Here is a 24,808-nt window from a genome sequence, read left to right on the forward strand (position 1 = left end):
ACAAAAGAGGTCGAGTTCATACCAGCCTTTCTCATCTCAGTCAGTCCATCATATATAGTCATAATTGCCTTTCACTTGCACGACCGAATGATGTGAATAATAATAATTGTGCATGTGCATTGGACTAAGCTGGAATCTGCAAGCATTCAATAAACAGGAGAAGACAAGGCAATATGGGATCTTTTGTCAGATCAACAATTATGCATATAAGAGCCACCTGAACAATTTAATCATGGTCTTCTCCTATCGACCCCCAAAGAAAATAAAAGAAATAAAACTATTTACACGGGAAAGCTCCCAACAAGCAAAAGAAGAACAGGAAATATTTTTGGGTTTCTTTTTAGTTACTACTACAAGCATGGAAAGTAAAATAATTAAAAGCTACAACTATTTTTTTTTGGTTTTTCTTAAGGTTTATTAAACACACAAGAAGAAAGCATAAAAAGGAAATAAACTACCATGGATGATACAATGAAAAAGTATGAGCACCGACATCTAGCAATGAGTGTGTGAACATGAATATAATGTCGGTGAGAAATACGTACTCCCCCAAGCTTAGGCTTTTGGCCTAAGTTAGTCTATGGCCACGGCTGGCCTGGCGGATATCCATAATAATTGTTGGGGTCATATTGCAAAGAGGAAGAAGACTTCGATTGCCACTGGTTGGCAATCATCTCCGGATCCCACTGGTAATTAGACTGTCGTGAAGGATCAACTTGTGGTTCCGGCTTTCGCTCCATGGCTGCTGCAGGGTTCCGGTAGGCGTGAATAGCCTCTAACGGAACAAGGTAATGGCCTGCAGATAAATCAAACAAAGAAGGAGCAGGCAGGGTAATAGTCTCAGGATGATGTTTATCAAAGAACAATTTGTATTTAAGCTCTCCTTCCCTATTCTTAACAATAAAATCATATGCCACCATACTCTTATAATCTAAATAAACATGAGGCAACACTTTTTCTTCCTTCTCATAATGCCTAATAGGTATGTTAAAATGTGCAGCTAGGCGTGAAGCATAGATGCCTCCAAAGATGGGGCCCTTTGTACGGTTCAGACTTAACCGTTTAGCAATAATGCCGCCCATACTAACAGAGTTATCACTGAATAAACCATGGAGCAAAATAATAATATCAGGAACACTAAGGTTTCCACAGTTTCCGCGACCAATTAAACAATGACTAGCAAATAATGCAAAATAGCGTAACACAGGAAAATGTATGCTAGTGATTCGTGCATCGGAAACCTTTCTTGTTTCCCCTACAGTGATGATATCAATAAACCCATCCACATCCTCGCGATGTGGTTCCTCTGTCTTGCCCTCGAAAGGGACTAAACAAACCCGACAAAAATCATAAAGTGACATCTCCTTATGCTCATCATATAAATAAAACTCCACCATAGGTGGTGAGCTCCTAAAATGGAAATGAAAGTTTTGCACAAAGATATTTGTGAGTAAGAGATATTGATCACGTTGGTCGTGGAGGAAGGTGGTGAGGCCTGCATTCTTAGCCAATTCATAAAAATCTTCATAAATCCCGGCTTCTCTCAAGAAATCATCGAAAGGCAATTCACACGACCGAACCTCCGTGGTGCGAGGCAGATTATACTTGGGCTTCTGTGCCTTTTCCTTCGAGCTTCGGCTCGATGAGCCCCTCAAAAGTCTATTCATTATTTTCTGAAAAAATCTGAAATTTTTAGTAACTTCAAAATAAAAGTAAACCAAACTCAATAATATTGATGGCAACTACTCCTACAAGTGCCTAGAGCCTATATCATGCATCAAAACTACTTGGAACCATATAAATTTGAAATGCAAGCTCAAGAACATGGTTACCTAGGCAGCACAAATTTGCAATGAATAAAGCACTAGAACAAAAACTAATTGGACCAATGGAGGAGTCACATACCAAGGAACAATCTCCCCAAGCATTTTTGTGAGAGGTGCTTTGAGCAAGGAGATCGAAAATGGCAGGAAAACAAGCTTGGACTCGGGTTTGAGCTAGTTGTTCGTGTTTGTGGGAGGAAGAAGGAGTGTGTGGGTGAAAGGATAAGTGGAGGAGGGCCACCGTGGGCCCACGAGGCAGGGGGCGCGCCCAGGGGGTAGGGCGCGCCCTCCACCCTCGTGGCAAGGTGGTTGGCCCCCCGGTGTGTTCTTTGTTCCATAAATCCTCAAATATTCTATAAAAAACATATTTAAATTTCAGGGCATTTGGAGAACTTTTATTTTCGGGGTATTTTTATATTGCATGGATAATCAGATAACAGATAGAAAATACTTATTTTTATTTTATTTAATATAAATAACAGAAAGTAAAAGTGGGGTACAGAAGGTTGTGCCTTCTAGTTTCATCCATCTCATCAAAATGAATCCACTAACAAGGTTGATCAGGTCTTGCTAACAAACTCATTCCGAATAACATGGAACCGGAGAAATTTCAAATAACACTATGTGACCTCAACGGGGATATGCACATCCCCAATAACAAGAATATCATATTTCTTCTTGATAGTGGGAACAGGAAATTCAAAACCTCCAAATGTAATCGATGGAATTTTTCCAATAGAATTGATACTGTGGACTTGAGGTTGTTTCCTCGGAAAGTGTATTGTATGCTCATTACCATTAACATGAAAAGTGACATTGCCTTTAGTGCAATCAATAACAGCCCCTGCAGTGTTCAAGAAAGGTCTTCCAAGAATAATAGACATACTATCGTCCTCGGGAATATCAAGAATAACAAAGTCTGTTAAAATAGTAACGGTTGCAACTACAATAGGCACATCCTCACAAATACCGACAGGTATAGCAGTTGATTTATCAGCTATTTGCAAAGATATTTCAGTAGGTGTCAACTTATTCAAATCAAGTCTACGATATAAAGAGAGAGGCATAACACTAACATCGGCTCCAAGATCACATAAAGCAGTTTTAACATAGTTTCTTTTAATGGAGCATGGTATAGTGGGTACTCCTGGATCTCCAAGTTTCTTCGGTATTCCACCGTCAAAAGTATAATTAGCAAGCATGGTGGAAATTTCAGCTTCTGGTATCTTTCTTTTATTTGTAACAATATCTTTCATATACTTAGCATAAGGATTCATTTTGAGCATATCAGTTAATCGCATACGCAAAAAGATAGGTCTAATCATTTCAGCAAAGCGCTCAAAATCCTCATCATCCTTTTTCTTGGATGGTTTGGGAGGAAAAGGCATGGGTTTCTGAACCCAAGGCTCTCTTTCTTTACCATGTTTCCTAGCAACAAAGTCTTTCTTATCATAACGTTAATTCTTTGATTGTGGGTTATCAAGATCAACAACAGGTTCAATTTCTATATCATTATCATTACTAGGTTGAGCATCATCATGAACATTATCATTAACATTATCACTAGTTTTAGGTTCATTACCAGATTGTGTTTCAGCATCAGAGATAGAAATATCATTTGGATTCTCAGGTGTTTCAGTAATAGGTTCACTAGAAGCATGCAAAGTCTTATCATTTTTCTTTTTCTTCCTTTTAGAAGGACTAGGTGCATCTACATTATTTCTCTGAGAATCTTGCTTAATTCTCTTAGGGTGGCCTTCAGGATACAAAGGTTCCTGAGTCATTCTACCAGTTCTAGTAGCCACTCTAACAGCATAATCATTATTCTTACTATTCAATTCGTTGAGAAAATCATTTTGAGCTTTAAGTACTTGTTCTACTTGAGTGGTAACCATAGAAGCATGTTTACTAATAAGTTTAAGTTCACCTTTAACATTAGCCATATAATCACCCAAGTGCTCAAGCATATTTGAATTTTATTTCAATGGTCTAAAAAAATAAGCATTAAAATCTTCTTGCTTAGCCATAAATTTATCAAACTCATCTAAGCATGGGCTAGGAAATTTAGTAAATGGGATTTCAGCTTTATCATATCTATAGAGAGAATTTACCTTTACTACCTTGTCGGGTTATCAAGACCATGTTTTTCTTCAACATGCGGTAAATTAAGACCATGTATTTCTTCAATAGGAGGTAAATTCTTAACATCTTCAGCTTTAATACCTTTTTCTTTCAAAGATTTCTTTGCCTCTTGCATATCTTCAGGACTGAGAAATAGAATACCCCTTTTCTTCGGGGTTGGTTTAGGAATAGGCTCAGGAACTGGCTCAGGAGGTGTCCAATTATTTTCATTTGTCAACATATTATTCAATAGGATTTCAGCTTCATCCGGTGTTCTTTCCCTGAAAACAGAACCAGCACAACTATCCAGGTAATCTCTGGAGGCATCGGTTAGTCCATTATAAAAGATATCAAGTATTTCATTTTTCTTAAGAGGATGATCAGGCAAAGCATTAAGTAACTTGAGAAGCCTCCCCCAAGCTTGTGGGAGACTATCTTCTTCAATTTGCACAAAATTATATATATATATATATCCCTTAAAGCAGCTTGTTTCTTATGAGCAGGGAAATATTTAGTAGAGAAGTAATAAATCATATCCTGGGGACTACGCACACAACCAGGATCAAGAGAATTAAACCATATCTTAGCATCACCCTTTAATGAGAACGGAAATATTTTAAGGATATAAAAGTAGCGAGTTCTCTCATCATTAGTGAACAGGGTAGCTATATCATTTAATTTAGTAAGATGTGCCACAACAGTTTCAGATTCATAGCCATGAAAAGGATCGGATTCAACCAAAGTAATTATATCAGGATCAACAGAGAATTCATAATCCTTATCGGTAACACAGATAGGTGAAGTAGCAAAAGCAGGGTCAGGTTTCATTCTAGCATTTAGAGATTGCTGATTCCATTTAGCTAATAACCTCTTAAGTTTGTATCTATCTTTGCAAGCTAAAATAGCTAAAGAAGCTTCTTTATCAAAAAGATAACCCTCAGGAATAACAGGCAAGTCTTCATCATCAATTTCATCAGTATTATCAGATTCAATATTTTCATTCTCTCTAGCCCTAGCAAGTTGTTCATCAAGAAATTCACCAAGTGGCATAGTAGTATCAAGCATAGAAGTAGTTTCATCATAAGTATCACGCATAGCAGAAGTGGCATCATCAATAACATGCGACATATCAGAACGAATAGCAGAAGCAGGTTTAGGTGTCGAAAGCTTACTCATAACAGAAGGTGAATCAAGTGCAGAGCTAGATGACAGTTCCTTACCTCCCCTCGTAGTTGAGGGATAGATCTTGGTTTCTGGATCTCTCAAGTTCTTCATAATTATAAGAAGATATAAATCCCAAGTGACTCAAAGAATAGAGCTATGCTCCCCGGCAACGGCGCCAGAAAATAGTCTTGATAACCCACAAGTATAGGGGATCGCAACAGTTTTCGAGGGTAGAGTATTCAACCCAAATTTATTGATTAGACACAAGGGGAGCCAAAGAATATTCTCAAGTATTAGCAGCTGAGTTGTCAGTTCAACCACACCTGGACACTTAATATCTGCAGGAAAGTGTTTAGTAGCAAAGTAATATGATAGTAGTGGTAACGGTAGCAAAAGGTAATGATAGCAAAAGTGATGTTTTTGGTATTTTGTAGTGATGATAGCAATAGCAACGGAAAAGTAAATAAGCGAAGAACAATATGTGGAAAGCTCGTAGGCAATGGATCAGTGATGGAGAATTATGCCGGATGCAGTTCATCATGTAACAGTCATAACCTAGGGTGACACAGAACTAGCTCCAGTTCTTCAATGTAATGTAGGCATGTATTCCGAATATAGTCATACGTGCTTATGGAAAAGAACTTGCATGACATCATTTGTCCTACCCTCCCATGGCAGCGGGGTCCTTACGGAAACTAAGGGATATTAAGGCCTCCTTTTAATAGAGTACTGGAACAAAGCATTAACACATAGTGAATACATGAACTCCTAAAACTACGGTCATCGCCGGTAAGTATCCCGATTATTGTCACTTCGGGGTTAACGGATCATAACACATAATAGGTGACTATAGACTTGCAAGATAGGGTCTAGAACTCTCATATATTGATGAAAACATAATAGGTTCAGATCTGAAATCATGGCACTCGGGCCCTAGTGACAAGCATTAAGCATAGCAAAGTCATAGCAACATCAATCTCAGAACATAGTGGATACTAGGGATCAAACCCTAACAAAACTAACTCGATTACATGATAGATCCCATCCAACCCATCACCGTCCAGCAAGCCTACAACGGAATTACTCACGCACGGTGGTGGGCATCATGAAATTGGTGATGGAGGATGGTTGATGATGACGATGGCGATGGATTCCCCTCTCCGGAGCCCCGAACGGACTCCAGATCAGCCCTCCCGAGAGGTTTTATGGCTTGGCGGCGGCTCCGTATCGTAAAACGCAATGAATTCTTCTCTCTGATTTTTTCTCCCTGAAACAAAATATATAGAGTTGGAGTTGTAGTCGTAGGAGCTCCAGGGGGCCCACGAGGTAGGGGGCCCGCCCTAGGGGGGCAGGCACGCCCCCCACCCTCGTGGACAGGTGGTGGGCTCCCTGGTCTTCATCTTTTGCAGGTATTTTTTATATTTTCCAAAAAAGTTGCTCCGTGAAGTTTCAGGTCATTCTGAGAACTTTTGGTTCTGCACATAAATAACACCATGGTAATTCTGCTGAAAACAGCATCAGTCCGGGTTAGTTACATTCAAATCATGCAAGTTAGAGTCCAAAACAAGGGCAAAAGTGTTTGGAAAAGTAGATACGACGGAGACGTATCATGGGTGGACGGAGCTAAGGTATTGTTCTTACTTGAACCAACACCTACTTATGATTATACCCTTCATGTAAGCATCCACAAATACAAGAGAAGTAATTAGGATAAATCTAATAATAACATTAAACATGTGGATCCAAAACAGCCTCTCACGAAACAATTCATAAACTAGGGTTTAGACTTTTGTCACTCCCACTAGTGCGCGTCGGTCCTAAACAAACGGTTTTTAACCCCTTTCCGCGACGGCATATGGAACCGTCTCCAAGTGAGTGTGGGCGATAGGGGGTCCTTCCCACACGACCAGAAACCGTCGGGGATAGGGAGCCTTGATGCATACAGTTCTCCCTGTATAACCGTTTCCGATATCTCGAATATCCCAAACGCTTCATCCTTGCCACTCGTTTGTGCTTGCATTGCCATCGCAGTCGGAGTTTTGTGGTTCTGCCTAAAACCAGGCAGATTCCAAGCACGACAGTTTTCTAGGCAGATTCTAGGCATGGGAGATTTATGATGCGTGGCACATCAGAAACAGTTCCTGATTATAAACCGTGTACAATAGGTAGACAATCACACACATTTAGCTTCCCCATACCGTATGTGATAGTGTCTCACATCACACACGCTTTGCAAACGGCAACTGTGTGCATGCTTGCACAAGTTTCCTCTCTGAGAACCGTCTCGGATTATGGTGTATATCACAAACATTTGTGTTTTACCTACCGTGTGTGTGCCGTAATGACCCGCACAACGTAATTTCGCCCTAATTTAATTGCTGCTATTTACAATTGTACCTAATTTAAACTTGAAAGTAGGCTATAGCTTTATTCATATCCATCAGGTTCAAACAAGCAATGCAATATTCGATTCACATGTACATATGTTTAAGAATTACAGAAGCACTAGATAAAGAATGATGTACCATGGTTCTGTACTTGTACTATTACAGATGGTAAAGAAAGAGGCGACAGACATTCAAGTTGCTGAACAAGGTGATACGGAATGGCCCTATTGTGCTCTCTTGGATGTAGAAGGCATGCAGGACTCTAGTCCAACCCCTTGTGATGGCCAGCTGCCAATCATGTAGTTTGAGAGGTAATCTTGAGTAAACTGCTTCAGGATCCACTGCATAAGAAAAAAGATTCAGATATTGTCATCTAACACAACTCATTACGAGCAGTAAAAAGAAGGCTACAGGGTTCTTACTTACCATCCTGCAGTTCACTATTGTCTTGCATAAAGTGTAAACAAATAGTTCGATTGACATCTTTTGACCCATTTTAGTAACAATCTTTATTAGTTTCCTCACTTGATGCTGGTTCATGAATATCTCATTGCCCCATACGCAGAAAGGGTCGAAGTGTGGATCTTTGGCAATGATATATGTACCTAAAAGCACCAAGTTAATATTAGAAGCTAAACAACAATTGTAAAATGATGTAGTACAACACTCCATCCATCCCATTATATAAGATTTTATTACATGTATATCTAGACATCATCAGAACATTAAGGTAACACTTTTCCTTGTTGCTAATGCTATGTATCCTGGGATTGCATATTTAGTCATTCAGTACAATGCATGTTGCTAAACAACAATTGAAAAAAGAAAAGGCATGTTAACTGCAATATCCTTAACAACAACCAAATATCGTAATTCATAGTGGTATTGTTGAAACTGTTATTGATGAAATTGAACTGCACAGCAAATAGTTGCACATATAGAGCATCACATTGTGAAGAACTGAAATAAACAAGTCATAAGGACATCTCTAGGCGATCCTTAAAAAGTTAAAGGACTAAAACCCTTAGTGGATATATATATATATACTCCAGCAATTTTTGGCCTTTTCTAGTCGATCCCCTAAACTTAAGGTTGTAAACTTCAATTTGATCAAGTTCAAAGCAGGTTCAACCGAAAGTAGCATGCATTCAAACATAAACATAGATAGTTTTACATAACCGAACATAAAACATAAATTTAAACTAAGCTAAACTACTTTCGGTCGAAGTAGAGGTCGAGCCAATCCTTCCTTGTCATATATGGTGTGCCGCGAGCTGGGTCCGGGCCAGTACCATCGTCGGGGTCGTTGGGGAAGGCACTCCTCCACTCGTCGACGTCGATCTCCTCATCCTCGGGGCCCACCTCGACGCCCTCCGTGCCGCCGTCGCCGCCGCCTTCAACCTCGTCATCAGAGGAGAGCGCGATAACCTCGCAGCCCTCTGCGCCGCCGTCCTCGCCGCCTTCGACCTCGTCATCGAAGGAGAGCATGATAACCTCGCCGCCCTCCGCGCCGGCAAAAATCGCCCGCTCCGCCTCCATGAGCGCCGGGTACTGCCGGCGGAACTCTTGCATGTAGGCCACGTCGGCGGCCTCGGCCTTGAGACGCTCCCACGCCCCGTGGTCCTCCTGCGCCATAGCCAAGCTCACCACCCCTGTCTCCGACGGAACAAGGTGGACCGGACGTGTGCTGAAGGGGAAAATGAGCCTAGCCGCCGCGCCGTGGTGGCAGACCTGCCAGCGGTCGTACTCCATGGCCGCGAGCTCGGCCGTGTGGAAGCTACCGAGCCACCGGCGGGTGTGGGTCTCTCGATCTGTAATATCGGCGACCCACGTCCCCCACTGCCGTTGTCGGACCCCGAAGTAGGACTTCGTCGGCTGCCGGGTCCGAGTGAGAACGAGGAAGTCCTCGATCCGGCGTTGGGGCGCGGCGGCGGGCGGATCAAGGGACCGGCGACGGCAGATCGGGCCCGCGGAGGACGACGGGGACACCTCGGCAGCCACCTCACCGACATCGGGTGAAAAGTCCGCGATAAACCTCTTTTTGGTCATTGGCTACTCGAGCTCCCCGGCACACAGACATAGGTTGAGGATGGAGGCGCCGGCGATGGCGGTGACCTACCAATGGTTTCGAGGGTTGTGTGTGTCTGTCTGAGCGGAGGTTGTGTTTGAGGAAATACTGCGGCAACTAAAAATTTTACTAGGCGAGAGTAACAAGGCGGGGCTACTGAAAATTTGGAGGAAGGGCGAGAAGATATTTTTGAGATTGCGAGGGATGCAAAGGCAGGAGTAAAATGCCGGGGCTACTGAAAATTTGAATCAAGGGACTGAAGCAGAGCGGGAGTAACAGACATCGCACACGGCCCGCACATACTAATCGTGTGCTATCAAACATTAAAACCTTCCACGCGGTAGATATTTTCGAGATTGCGAGGGATGCAGAGGCGGGAGTTTTGGGGGAGCGAGCTAGTGTGCTAGACACGCCGGCTGTGGACTGTAGCCGACGCACCTTCTCGCGTAAGCCATAGGCGTACTATACACCGACGGTGCTCCAAGATATTTTGTACTACATCTCACACGATTGGTGAGAATAAACTATGTGGGATCTACTTGATTTGAATTACAAAATGGGGTCACAGCGGCAATGGACGGTGTTTGAATTGCTAGACCTTTTATCTGCAGTGAACATGCAACTGTACGTGTGTCGTAAAAGAATTGGAATCATTCAGGGTTCGTTTGGACATTTCATACATTAAACTGGTTTTCTAGCCATTTCAGGTGCACAATTCAAAATTAAACTACATGCACATGCTCCGATGCATACAAATTGGTTGAAAAATCAAATCTGTGTCCTTCAGTGCATGCTTAGGTCCCATGGAAGAAATGGAAATGAATTTTTCGGGGTTCGTTTGGCCTTTTATTCATTAACTGGGTTTTCTAGGCATTTTATGTGCATAATTCAAATTTGAACTACAAGCACATGCTCCAATGCACCAAAGTTGGTCGAAAAATCACATGTGTGTCCTTGGGTGCATTTCTAGGTCCCATGCAAGAGATGGGAATGAAATTCAAACACCATGACACTGTTGATTGCCGGCAAAATGTTGAGATGCCTGATTTTTAAATTCTAGTAAATCCAAAACTCGTCTGAAATTCATGAAACTTGGCATGCTATCATGGAGCGGCATCAACATGCTGTGCTGAAAATTTTGTCCCATTTGGGGCATGTTCGGGTATAAGCTTCTTACAAACCAGAGCCTCTCACAACAAGCATGATGGTTTTGATAGGGAACGTACCACCTTTGGTGAAGGGGCGATATCCGTTGCCTCTTATTGCTTTCAAAAAATTTCTAGTGTCAACATAGAACAACAGGAGTGTTGTGTTCAATCTTGGAATTTTTCGGGGTTCGTTTGGCCTTTTTTATACATTAACTAGGTTTTCTAGTCATTTTATGTGCATAATTCAAATTTGAACTGCAAGCACATGCTCCAATGCACCAAAGTTGGTTGAAAAATTGCATGTGTGTCCTTGGGTGAATTTCTAGGTCCCATGCAAGAGATGGGAATGAAATTCAAACACCAGGGAACTGTTGATTGCCGGCAATACGTTGAGATGCCTGGTTTTTAAATTCTAGTAAATTCAAAACTCGTATGAAATTCATGAGACTTGGCATGCTATCATGGAGCGGCATCAACATGCCGTGATGAAAATTTTGACCCATTTGGTGCAGGTTCGGGTATAAGCTTCTCACAAACCAGAGCTTCTCACAACAAGCATGATGGTTTCGATAGGGAACGTAACACCTTTGGGGACGGGACGATATTCATTGCCTCTTATTGCTTTCAAAAAAATTCTAGTGTCAACATAGAACAACAGGAGTGTTGTGTTCAATCTTGGAATTTTTCGGGGTTCGTTTGGCCTTTTTATGCATTAACAGGGTTTTCTAGGCATTTTATGTGCATAATTCAAATTTGAACTACAAGCACATGCTCCAATGCACTAAGGTTGGTTGAAAAATCACATGTGTGTCCTTGGGTGAATTTCTAGGTCCCATGCAAGAGATGGGAATGAAATACAAACACCAGGGCGCTATTGATTGCCGGCAAAACATTGAGATGCCTAATTTTTAAATTCTAGTAAATCCAAAACTCGTATGAAATTCATGAAACTTGGCATGCTATCATGGAGCGGCATCAACATGCCATGTTAAAAAAATTGTCCCATTTGGGGCAGGTTCGGGTATATGCTTCTCACAAATCAGAGCTTCTCACAACAAGCATGATTGTTTCGGTAGGGAACGTCCCACCTTTGGGGACAAAACGATATCCATTGCCTCTTATTGCTTTCAAAAAATTTCTCATGTCAACATAGAACAATAGGAGTGTTGTGTCAATTTTGGGGATTTTTTGGGATTCGTTTGGACATTTTTATTCATTAACTGAGTTTTCAATGCATTTATGTGCATAATTCAAATTTGAACTACATGCACATGCTCCAATGCACTAAGGTTGGTTGAAAAAACTAATATGTGTCCTTGGGTGAATTTCTAGGTCCAATGCAAGAGATGGGAATGAAATTCAAACACCAAGGCACTGTTGATTGCCGGCAAAACATTGAGATGCCTGGTTTTAAAATTCTAGTAAATCCAAAACTCGTCTGAAATTCATGAAACTTGGCATGCTATCATGGAGCGGCATCAACATGCCGTGTTAAAAAATTTGTCCCATTTGGGGCAGGTTCGCGTATATGCTTCTCAAAAACCAGAGCTTCTCACAACAAGCATGATGTTTTCGGTAGGGAACGTCCCACCTTTGGGGATGAAATGATATCCATTTCCTCTTATTGCTTTTAAAAAATTTCTCGTGTCAACATAGAACAACAAGAGTGTTGTGTCAATTTTTGGGATTTTTCGGGGTTCGTTTGGACATTTTTATGCATTAACTGAGTTTCAATGCATTTATGTGCATAATTCAAATTTGAATTACCTGCACATGCTCCAGTGCATATAAATTGGTTGAAAAATCAAATCTGTGTCCTTGGGTGCATGATTAGGTCCCATGCAAGAATTGGGAATGAATTTCAAACACCAGGGCACCATTGATTGCCGACAAAACATTGAGATGTCTAGTTTTTAAATTCTAGTAAATCCAAAACTCGTCTGAAATTCATGAAACTTGGCATACTATCATGGAATGGCACCCGACATGATGTGGTATTTTTCGTGTCCATTTTGAGAGAAGGCGCACTCGAATAATGACAGCCAACAAAGGCATTTTGAAAAAATAGCTGCCGCTTTCGTATCTCAAACGTTTGTATAATTCAAACCGTGTGTGTTCTGTTAACCATTCATGTGACGCCATGTGTCTTGGTTTTAATGGTTGTAGGAGGTGCCGTGTGGACAGTTGCTTGACCTTGAGTGAACGGGAGGCGTGCGAGCGCAGTCCGGTGCGCAGGCTGACCGAGAGGCGTTCAAGCTATCCTCCAATGCGCAGGCTCACCGGGAAGCGTGCGAGTTGTACACTATGCAGGCTCACTGGGAAGCGAGCCCTTTGAATTCCATGGCCGCCCGCCTTCCTCTCCATTAATGGCGCCCGAGCCGCTGTTTAATACGGGCGGCCTTACTGTTCGCCTCCCATTCCCCTCCCCTCCCTGCAGACCTCCACCGCCATGGCGCAGAATGATCATCTGCCACTAGTCTTCAAGTTTGGTGAAGTCGACTCCAAGCCGGAGGAGATATAAAATAAGGAGCAATGGGGCCTCATGGAGATGGCCCAGAACGAGCTGGGCGCGACGGTTGTTGCCCCCGCTCCCGTCCCAGCTCCCATCCCCGTGCCCGCGCCAGCGACCATCCCTGTAGCATTGACGGGCTGGTCGCCCACCACTATCACAAAGATGGAAGCCGCGGGCGTCAGCGAGGTCTCCGCAGACCAGCACGAGCTCGTGTACATGCCAGCGCCAGCGCCCGTGCCTGTGCGCGCCCCTCTACCCACCGTGGCGCCACCCCCCCGTGCGTTTGGCTGCACCCGTCGCGCCCGTGCCCGTGCCCGTGCGCCCCCCCCCTAGCGGCATGGGACGCTGTCGTCGACCGCTACCTCTCAGCGGTGCCAATTGTCGTCCTCCCGCGCCCTGCCTGTCGATCGCGTGATGACATGATGTTTGATTTATAGGTGAAGAACATTTTGTGCCGCCTTGAAGACTTCAACAACGGCGTCCCGAAGGACGACAACGACAACGACGGCGCGGCATGCCACCTTCGCCGCTGTCGTAAATAGTTTTTTGGGGGGGTTTAATATTGTATCTTGAATTCTCGATCATATGAATATAAATTCGCAGTGTGACTGAATGAAAGATATGGTTTGAACGAATTTTCATTTTTCTCTCTTAATGTATAGACTTATCAAATGATTTTCTTTTTAAAAAATGCCAACATTTTTTAAATATAAAACACTCATCGCAAACGTTTTAGTTAGAACACCCGTATGCAAACCGACAGCTTTCCCAGGAAGCCAAGGGAAAATGTGCCGAGCAGGATTTCTGCATCCCTTCAACGCAAACGGTTGTTTTGCATGACCCGGGTGCAACCACGTACAAACAATTGGGTAAGATTTGCATATTTGTCATTTTGGGTATGTTGCCATTTCTCAAACTGGAAAGATTGACATTTGTTTATCTAGTAACATTGCCATTTGTCAACCTTGTAACACTGCGATTTGTCAAAATATGCAGCTACAAATCACTAGCAGTATCTATTTTTTGCAGCTAAAATCACTAGCACTGTTCATATGGACACCACTAGCAGGCGTGAGTTCATGGACGCATATGCAAATGTATCATTGATTACATACAGCAAGTCATCAACCCACAACGACAACGAGGATACACGTTGGATTATAGATCATTTCCAACAAAACATTCTAGTAAAGTTTTTCTCACACAACAAATAACAAAGCGATGAAATGAACTTCAGCTCAACCACTCCTCGGCGTTGGAAACGCTTGCTTTGAACCAGAAGTGATTCTCTGGGAAGGGCGTACTACTTTCAATCTCGAGACCAACGCAGGACTGATCATCGAGGCTGAAGCGGCCTATGTCAGGACCCATATTGGGATGGTAGGGAAGCATAGTAATATCCGAGGTATAGATACAGTTGCTTCTCATAAATGGTAGTAACGTTGTGTCAATAATAGCTGGATCGCCTTCCACCATCATTGGATAGTTTTGTCCAAGGAAGAGCGAGTTTCCTCCAGGACTTTCAATACTGAACCAGGGAGAAGGTGTTGGCGCTAGTACACTAGTATCCATCCCGAATACCCTGCAAGGGATGTTGGAATAGGTCCGGAGAGTGCGACCATACGAGACAACACCTGCTTCCTTAGTAACATCAGCAGTGCCTCGTATACAGACAAGAAGAGGTGATCCATCGGAATAAGTTGCCAGGCGCCACTGAGTATATGGGTCCTGCTCGTCCTCATGCTCGTGAATAAAATTTTCAAGTATAGGTGGTGGAATGTTCACAGGACCTTGGAAACACAAGAAGGTTAATTAGTAAAGGGAAACTAGCTAACCCACATGCATGTGGATGAAACAATTATAATTATGGTGGAAGACAAACGTACCGAAATCATGAGGATTCCATGCAAAAACAGTGCCACGAGTGGTGGCAGCAAACACAAGACCCTCGTATTCAATTGCATCACAGTACTCATCCGTGTATAGAAACTGATTTTTAAGCAATATCCATCGAGTCGAACCATGAAGGACGGCAACAAGCTTGTCGAAGATAGCGGCAACATAAGCATTCCTATAACCCCAAGAGCGGTTCGGAACTCGACAAATTGCTATCTTCCGTAGACGACAGTCAGCATGATCGTATTTGAACTCACATAGAATACCGGTGTACTCAACCTCTGGGCAGTCATCTAAGATTTTTTGAAGTGGAACCCGGTGACGAGTGTACACATTCACAAGTTCCCACTCGCAGTTGTACCCAATATAAACAACCCAATCTCCATTTACGTCTGCCCAAGCCTTGCCCTCAAGCGATGGCATCTTAACATCATATGTATCATTATCAAGCGGCATCAACTTACACAAGGCGAGGCTTTCCTCATCCCTGCGCCAGTCAGCAGGGTCACGACGAACAAGATAGGGGAGATCAAACCGCTCCTGAACCCTTGGGTTCCTTGTAATGATGTTATTAGTTGAGTCGAGAATGATCTTGAACGAACCTGCCATGCTAGCCGAGGTGATGACGTCGCGCCGATCAATGAGTTCCTCCACCGCGTCATCATTCAGATCAGGGCAAGAATAACAGAGTCGTTTCCGGCTTGTTCCCTCCATGGAGAAAGACGATCAAACAATGGTAGAAGGAAGGGTGAAGGCAAATGGAGGAGGGAGGAAGAGCTAGCGTGCGATAGCAGTTCCAAATCGATAGGGAAAGGCGAAGAGTCGGTGGACGGTTGCCACGGTACACGAAGAGGCGCCTGGGGAGCGAACGGTTGCCACAAAAGTCACACACTGACGACAACGGCTGAGTGAACCGCATGCAATCCCATCGCACAATACACACGTCTTGTTAAGTTGAACCGTTTCTGTTCTCGTGTCAATGCAAACAGTTCATCCGAGTGAACCGCATGCCATATATCGCACACACCTTGATCTGGCTGGCTGTTCTTTTGTGTTGCCTAATCACAAACAGTTCATCTGAGTGAACCGTATGCTGCATATCGCACACACCTTCATCTGGCTACCCGTTTCTTTTGTGTTGCCTAATCACAAACAGTTCATCCAAGTGAACCGTATGTTGTGTATCACACACGCCTTCATCTAGCTGCCCGTTTCTTTTGTTCCTCCTCATCGCAAACAGTTAATTGAACTAAACCATATGCCCTTCATCGCACACGCAACAAAAATATGAACCGTGTTTGATGCATCCTCCATCGCAAGCGTTTTCACCTTTTTTGACGGTTTTCATACAACACCGTTTGCGATTATTGCATCGCACATAGTTTCTCGAAGGGTCTCTGAGCGTAGTGTCGCGTTAGCAGCATCCTGCATTAGTGTCCCACAACCCATCATTTACAAACTAATTCCATAATGCCTTCCCCTAGGCCCAAAGATGGTGAAGAGTCATGAAGTCAACTTCACATGCTTATGATGACAAGACTTCTCTAAAGTCCTCAAGAACAAATAGAACTACTCACAACTCATCTTATTAAACATGATAAGTGGGTATGAATATATGATTAACAATATGAACATAATAATCTTCCATTAGGTAAATCAACTAGCATAAAACTACAAGATGTAATCAACACTACTAGCACCCCCATGTACCAATCTGAGGTTTAATACATAGATTGAACACAAGAGATGAACTAGGGTTTGGGTATGAGATGGTGTTGGTGAAGATATTGATGAAGATGATGATTCCCATGATTATGAGAGTGTTGGTGATGATGAAGGCTTCAATTTCCCCCTCCCGGAGGGAAGTATCCCTGACAGAATCGCTTCGTTGGGGAGCATGTTGGGAATTGTTGCATGGAAAACAAAAAATTCTACGCACACGCAATAAACTATCCATGGAGATGCATAGCAACGAGGGGGAGAGTGTGTCTACGTACCCTCGTAGACCGTAAGTGGAAGCATTTCACAACGCGATTGATGTAGTCGAACTTCTTCTCACGTCAACCGATCAAGTATCGAACACACGACACCTCTGCGTTCTACACACGTTCAACTCGGAAACGTCCCTCGCCTTCTTGATCTAGCAAGATGTCGATGTAGTAGATGAGTTCCGTCAGCACGACGGCATGGTGGCGGTGATGGTGAAGTGATCTCCGCAAGGCTTCGCCTAAGCACCACGAAAATATGACCGGGGGTGTAAATGGTGGGGGTGCCGCACACGGCTAACAATTGATCTAGTCTATGCTAGGGCGCCCCCACATATATATAGGTGGGAGGGAGAGGGGAGGCTGCTAGGAGGTGCCCCAAGTAGGACGAATCCTACTTGGGGTCCTCCCCAAGCGGCGCCCCCTGCCATATTTAACCGAGGGAGAAGGAAAGAGGGGGGGTGGAGAGGGAAGGAAGTGGGAATCCTAATCCACACTTTCCTTTCCTTCTCCCCTTTCCTTCCCCTCCTTAGGCCAGCCCATATGGGGAGCGCACCAGCCCCTTGTGGCTGGTGCGTTTCCCCTCTTGGCCCATAAGGCCCATATCTTTTGCCGGGGGTGCCCGGAACCCCTTTCGGTGACCTGATAAGTACCCCCGAAACTCTTCCGTTGTCCGAATACCCTCGTCCTATATATCAATCTTTACCTCTCGACCATTTCGAGACTTATCGTCATGTCCGTGATCTCATACGGGACTCCGAAAAACATTCGTTCACCAAATCACATAACTCATATAATATTATATTGTCATCGAACGTTAAGCATGCAGACCCTACGGGTTCAAGAACTATGTAGACATGACCGAGACACCTCTCCGGTTAATAACCAATAGCGTAACTTGGATGCCCATATTGGCTCCTACATATTCTACGAAGATCTTTATCGGTCGAACCGTTATGACAACATACGTAATTCCTTTTGTCCGTCGGTATGTTACTTGCCCGAGATTCGATTGTCGGTATCTTCATACCTAGTTCAATCTCGTTACTGACAAGTCTCTTTACTTGTTTCGTAATACATCACCTCGTGACTAAGTCCTTAGTCGTTTGCTTGCAAGCTTATGATGTGTATTACCAAGAGGGCCCAGAGATACCTCTCTGATACTCGGAGTGACAAATCCTAATCTCGATCTATGCCAACTCAACAAACACCTTCGGAGATACCTGTAGAGCATCTTTATGATCATGCAGTTACATTGTGACGTTTGATAGCACACAAGGCATTCCTCCGGTATCCGGGAGTTGCATAATCTCATAGTCAAAGGAATATGTATTTGACATGAAGAAAGGAATAGCAATAAACTGAACGATCAATATGCTAAGCTAAAGGAATGGGTCAAGTCAGTCACATCATTCTTCTAATGATGTGATCCCGTTATCAAATGACAACACATGTCTATGGTTAGGAAACCTTAACCATCTTTGATCAATGAGGTAGTCTAGTAGAGGCTTACTAGGGACACGGTATTTGTTTATGTATTCACACATGTATTTAAGTTTCTGGTCAATACAATTCTAGCATGAATAATAAACCTTTATCATGATTTAGGAAATATAATAATAACCATTTTTATTGCCTCTAGGGCATATTTCCATCAGAGTAAAAGTTCTCTAGCTTTGTTTTCGCCTCGAGACGGCAGGGAAAGTCCCAAAACTCTTATCTTGATTTTTTTCTAGGTCAAATAGGAATTTATTGCCAAAGGACATCAGGAGGGGAGCCACTAGGGCCCCACATGGCCAGGGGGTGGCCGCGCCACAGGCCCATGTGGCTAGCTGGTGGTGGCCCCTTTGCCATATTTTTGCTCCACTATTTATTATACATTTCAAAATAATTCTTACAAAAAATACATGCTTCATTTTGAGCTTCGAGAATTCTTATCTCTAATGTAGCTTTTTCAGGTCAGATTTTCAGCTGTCGGTAATCTCCCTCCTTTGATGTATCTTGCATAATAAGAGAGAAAAGGCATTAGAATTGCATCATATTGTGAAATATAACATTGAAAAGAGATAAATAACAATAGGTAATTATGATGCAAAATGAAAGTATCACGGAGTAGTAGCTGAAGCCCATGGAGGAGGAGGGGGAGGAGGAGGAGAAGGCGGTGGTGCCGGAGCCGGTTGCGGGCTTCGCCATGGAGGACGCCATGGCGGAGTTAGAGCTGGCCCAAGAGACGGAGATGGCAGAGTAGACTGCCATCCTAGAGTGAATGTCAGTGTATAATATAGCAGGCTAATAATTATTATCACGCTCTATTTTTTCATCGAGGACGAACACGTGGCCATGGTGGCAGCGGAGGGAGGAGGCGGCGGGGAGGGGGGGCAACGGGGTGTGGCTTCAACGTGGCTGGACGCCTGCATGGGCACGAAGAGGGAGTGAAGCAACCACGACGGACCAGGATTGTCCACTCGCATATCAACAAGGCAATGCGTACCCGCACCCCGTGAACCCGCCGGGTAAAAACCCTATTAGGGTAAGGATTTGGAAAAAATAAATACCCATGGATTTATAAATGAAAAAAATTGTACCCATTGAGTAAGCCGGGTGCGGGTACGAAAAGGCAATGTCCATATATGCATACCCGCCTACCCGCATACTCATATACTATTTCTTTCTAGCATGTAGGTCTCATGTGTCATTCACTAAAGAATAAAAAACCACTTTACCCTAGTCTAACGCGGCTGCTAGTGTCGATGACCCAAAATCCTCCCTGCTTACCCATGTGGATGATCTTGTTTAAATGTGTTGACCTTGTTTTGTGAACACACTATTTTGTCTCTCATTCTGTTGATATTATGATATAGTCTCCTCCTTGAAACAGGCTCTCGCCCCGCTTTATATATAAAGCAACACAACAAAGTACACGGCCGAACGATACAGTGTGGTGAGGAGGCCCTCTTACAAAGCAGATTAAAAGATACGACATTAACCTAGAACAAGCTAACACCTCGCCAAGACCTGACCGACGACTCCTGAGCTCCACGACAACGCCCCAAGGAAGGTGACCGCAAAGTATCACCATTGCTGAGTCCAAGCAAACAGGCATAGGTTTTCACCCGGAGCCCTAGCATAACGAGCCCCTCGACGACAACTCCAAGAAGCAAATGACACCCACAGACGCCGCCGACACCGATGTCAAATAGCACGAAGCTTTCGCTCGGACACTCGGGAATAGTCTCTTTCATTTGATCCTTTCGAAGTAGGGGCTGCAGAAGTGTCTTCAATAAAATAAAATAGAGAAAATTGTGTCCCTCTTGTTTGTCTTCTAATAATTTAAAAAAGAAGAAGAAAGAACATATGTGAATGTTTCTCTAAAAAGTGCACTTCCATGTTACTCATCCATGAACGTAATTGGATTGTTCAGTGCCATCTATTTCATGCTTATTGCTATCCAGTTCATCATTACCCACACTCGAACCCACTCGCATAATCGCATTCCCACCACACACCCTCGGCCTCGGAACGCCCCCAGTTTGCGATATCCTGCCGCGTTGACCCAAAGCCCAGATTCAATACGACGGCTTTCCCCTTCCCTCTTCCCTCCCTCATCCCATTTGCTTGATGAAACTTCTCCAGATCCATTTCCTCCTTGCCACCAAGCGCACGGGAAGACGGCGGGTTCGGTTGGAGCTAGCTAGGGTGAGGCCGCAATCCATTGGCAGCTTATCATTCCATTGATTCTGCACAAGTGAGTAGCGAAGAGATGGAAGGAGTCCTGGTGAGTGCCGCCACGGGGGTCCTGAAATCCCTCCTCTTCAAGCTCGCCGCACTGCTGGAGGGGGGGGTACAGGATGCACAAGGGCCTGCGGCGCGACATCGCCTTCCTCAAGGATGAGCTGAGCAGCATGAATGCTCTCTTGGAGAAGCTGGCCGAGGCGGAGGCTCTCGACACGCAGCTCAGGGAGTGGAGGGACCAAGTGAGGGAGATGGCCTATGAGATCGAGGATTACATCGACAGGTACATGAATCACCACGTCCACCGTGATCCGGACAAGCCTAACGCCGTCATGGAGCTCTTTTGGAAGGGCGTCTGCAAGGTGAAAAGCTTTGGAGCTCACCATGAGATGGCGGTGCAAATCAAAGAACTCAAGTCCCGCATCATCGAGGCAAGTCAGCGCCGTGACAGGTACAGGCTTGACGCGATGGTCTGTTCTGCGAGCTCCAATGCTGCGCGCACCGACCCTCGGTTGCCTGCCCTCTTTGTGGAGGGAGCCAGCCTTGTTGGCATTGATGGTCCAAAGGATGAGTTAATTAAGTTGGTCACGGATGAGGAGCTCGCACTGAAGGTTGTTTCTCTCATAGGCTTTGGAGGGTCAGGGAAGACAACTCTTGCTAATCAAGTATACCAAAAAACTGGTAAACTGTTCAATTGCCAAGCTTTTGTGTCGGTGTCGCAAAATCCTGACATAAGAAAGATTTTGCGGTCCATGCTCTCTCAAATAAGAAAGGAAGACTCTCCCATTTCTCGATCGAGCGATGAGGCGTGGCTCATCAACTCAATGAGAGATTTCTTGAAGGACAAGAGGTACACTTTTTAAATGACTAAATGACATGATTTTACGCAGCCTATCACAATATCGCTGAATACTCATAACTTTGTTTCCGTAACATTCAGCTTGAGATTTATGGTTCTGTCGATTTACTATATGTGTGAAATACTTATCATAGTATGTCTTGACTGTATTCAATGATATTGATCAGAATGAATATCAACTCATTTTTTGACAGGTATCTTATAGTAATTGATGATATATGGAGTATCCAAGTGTGGAAGACTATCAAGTGTGCCTTGCTTGAAAATTCCTGTGGTAGTAGAATAATAGTGACAACACGAAATGTCAGTGTTGCCAAGTCATGTTGCTTCCCTCGCCTTGACCTTGCATATGAATTAAGGCCTCTGACTGAAGCTGATTCGAAAATCTTGTTCTTTACAAGAGTTTTTGGCTCTGTGGAAAAATGCCCACTTCACCTGAATGAAATTTCAACTGAGATCATAAAAAAGTGTGGTGGTTTACCATTAGCAATCATCACAATTGGTAGTTTGTTGACCACAAAATCCGATAGCAGAGAAGACTGGATCAGGGTTCGAAATTCGATTGGTCGAGGACTTGAGAAAAACCCTCATGTGGAGGAAATGGAAAGGATCTTATCACTTAGCTATAATGATCTTACTCTCCAACTGAAGACCTGCCTGCTGTATTTAAGTATGTATCCGGAAGATTATGAGGTCCAAATGGAGGATTTGGTGAGGAGGTGGATAGCAGAAAGATTTGTTAAGGTTGTTGGTGGGAAAATTTTATTTGACACAGGAAAAGATTATTTCTATGAACTGATAAACAGAAACATGATACAACCAACATATATCAACTATGATGGTCAAGCAATGGCATGCCGTGTGCATGATATGATCCGTGATCTCATTATATCCAAGGCAGTGGAAGAAAATTTTATCACTTCTAGTGGTCATCAAACACATAGCTTGGTCTCACAGCATAAAGTTCGCCGACTCTCGATTGACTACCGTGGCCTAGAAAATGTGAAGACAGTGTCATCCATGGTCACTGCTCATGTTCGAACCCTTGGCGTCTTTGGATGTACTGATCAAGTACCTCCCCTTTCGGAATTTCCAGCCCTGAGAATACTTGCTCTAGACAGGAGTGAGAAGTTGGAAATTGGTTATCTTAAAAATATAACAAAGTTGTGTCTGTTGAGGTACCTGCGGATTGAAGGAAGCTGCATTACAGAACTCCCTGAACAGATCGGAGATCTACAGTGTTTGGAGATGCTGGATTTACATGGTACTGGTATAAGGGAATTGCCAGCAAGTATTGTTCAGCTGCTGCAACTGAAACTGCTACTTGTTGATGGCGCAAAACTACCACATGGCATTGGGAACATGCAAGGCCTAGAGGAACTGTCATGCGTAACTGTGGACGACAGTACCTCAATCAATCTCTTGCAGGAGTTGGGAAGTTTGACTAGAATGAGAATTCTTGGCCTGAAGTTGTGCATGAGCGCACATAAGACAAGCACAAGTTATGTGGATAGATTGGTTTCATCGCTTGGCAAACTTGGGAGCTCTCAGCTTGAGCGTCTGTTCGTCAAAACGGATGGCCGTTTGATTGACATTCCAGTTGGTTCTTGGTCGCCGCCTCCCCGTCTCCTGCAGGAGCTAATCACCTCTGATTTGTGTCTCTGTCAGATACCTGATTGGATGGCCTCAATGGCCAGCCTCACCTGCCTTCAAATCGGCGTTAATCAAGTGACGCAGGAGACCCTTCTCGTGCTTGGTGGTTTGCCTGTCTTGTTATCTCTGACGCTGAACTCCTCACAAAATGCTGAACCCAAACAAAGGCTCGTGGTCAGCAACAACATGTTCCGATGCCTGAAGCGGTTCCTCCTCTATTGTGAGGTGGGTCTTCTGACGTTTGAAGCCGGAGCCATGCCAAAACTCAAAGCGCTCGAATTTCAGATTGTGGCGCTCGAAGCGAAATCTGCGTGCATCGCTCCCGACCTTGGCATCAGCAACCTCTGTGCCCTTAGTGATCTCTGCATCTGGATTGACTGCCAGGGTGAAAAGGCCGAGGAGGGGGTTCACGAGCTGGAGTCTGCAATCAGGGTTGCGGCCAGCCTACTTCCCAACCGTCCTACACCGTATTTCCATAGGTTGTATTGAGGTGGAGATGAGAACGACTGATGCAGCGTAAAGCCCAACCCAGATTGTCTGGATCTACTACGCTGTATCACTTCTTCCTATTTTATCATGCTGGGTCTGACAATCCAAGAAGCTATCTAGGGTTTCTGTAAACAATTATTTTCATCTCATAACTCTTGAATATAGATTTCCCCATCGCCCTAAATTCAGAAAATATATATGTATGGAAAACAGAGGAAAAGGTAAGAGCTGAAAGCAGATGGAAAAAAATTGAAATCGCAACAGAGTTTCCATAATCCCTCACTATATCACTGAAAACTTAAATGTTAAATTAGATCAATAATATACTCCCTTCGTTCCTAAATATAAGTATTTTTAGAAATTTCTAATATGGACTACATACGAAACAAAATAAGTGAATCTACACTCTAAAATACGTCTATATACATCCGAATGTAGTTAATACTGAAATCTCTAAAAAGACTTATATTGACGAACGAAGGGACTATATTTGTTTGACTTAAAAATTATACCACTGAAAACTTCTTTTCTACGAATTCAAAGGTATAAATTTTATCACATATAATCCACATTTGGTTGGTCTAATTTCTGGTCAAAGTTGAATTTTGGGGTGCGTGTGCGTCTTATTCATTGGAATGGAGGGAGTATATAACCATTCAAATACATCTGTGCATGTCGTGGATAATTCAACTTGAAACATGTGCATCAATGTATAAAAGTTCATACTCGTATGCTTGTGCAATTCAACACTTGACCATCCAAACAAGAATTAGAATTGTTGCTCTTGAATTCCAAGATCCAAATATATGAACCTCCAATCACCAAAATCGACCGTGAATTTACATGACTCGATAGCTGAAAACAATGTTGAAGAGCTCAGCCAGTTGTTACTAACCGTCTCTAGGGAAGAAATATGTATGACTTTTAGGAAGCACTGAGAAACTTTTGTATGCTCAGAACTCAGAAGACAC

General features: G+C 43.5%; 1 pseudogene across 1 annotated transcript; it reads left to right on the top strand.

Moving 5' to 3' along the window:
- The first annotated feature begins 20,558 nt into the window (after positions 1–20,558).
- Positions 20,559–24,032, top strand: LOC125521128 (disease resistance protein RGA5-like; annotated as a pseudogene). The gene is made up of 2 exons (XR_015611435.1): positions 20,559–21,686; positions 21,890–24,032. The product of XR_015611435.1 is annotated as a disease resistance protein RGA5-like (transcript).
- The last annotated feature ends 776 nt before the right edge of the window (positions 24,033–24,808 follow it).

The sequence above is a fragment of the Triticum urartu genome, chromosome 7A, assembly GCF_056163025.1.
Source record: "Triticum urartu cultivar PI428250 chromosome 7A, HENAU_Tu73, whole genome shotgun sequence".
In the NCBI taxonomy this organism is placed as follows: domain Eukaryota; kingdom Viridiplantae; phylum Streptophyta; class Magnoliopsida; order Poales; family Poaceae; genus Triticum; species Triticum urartu.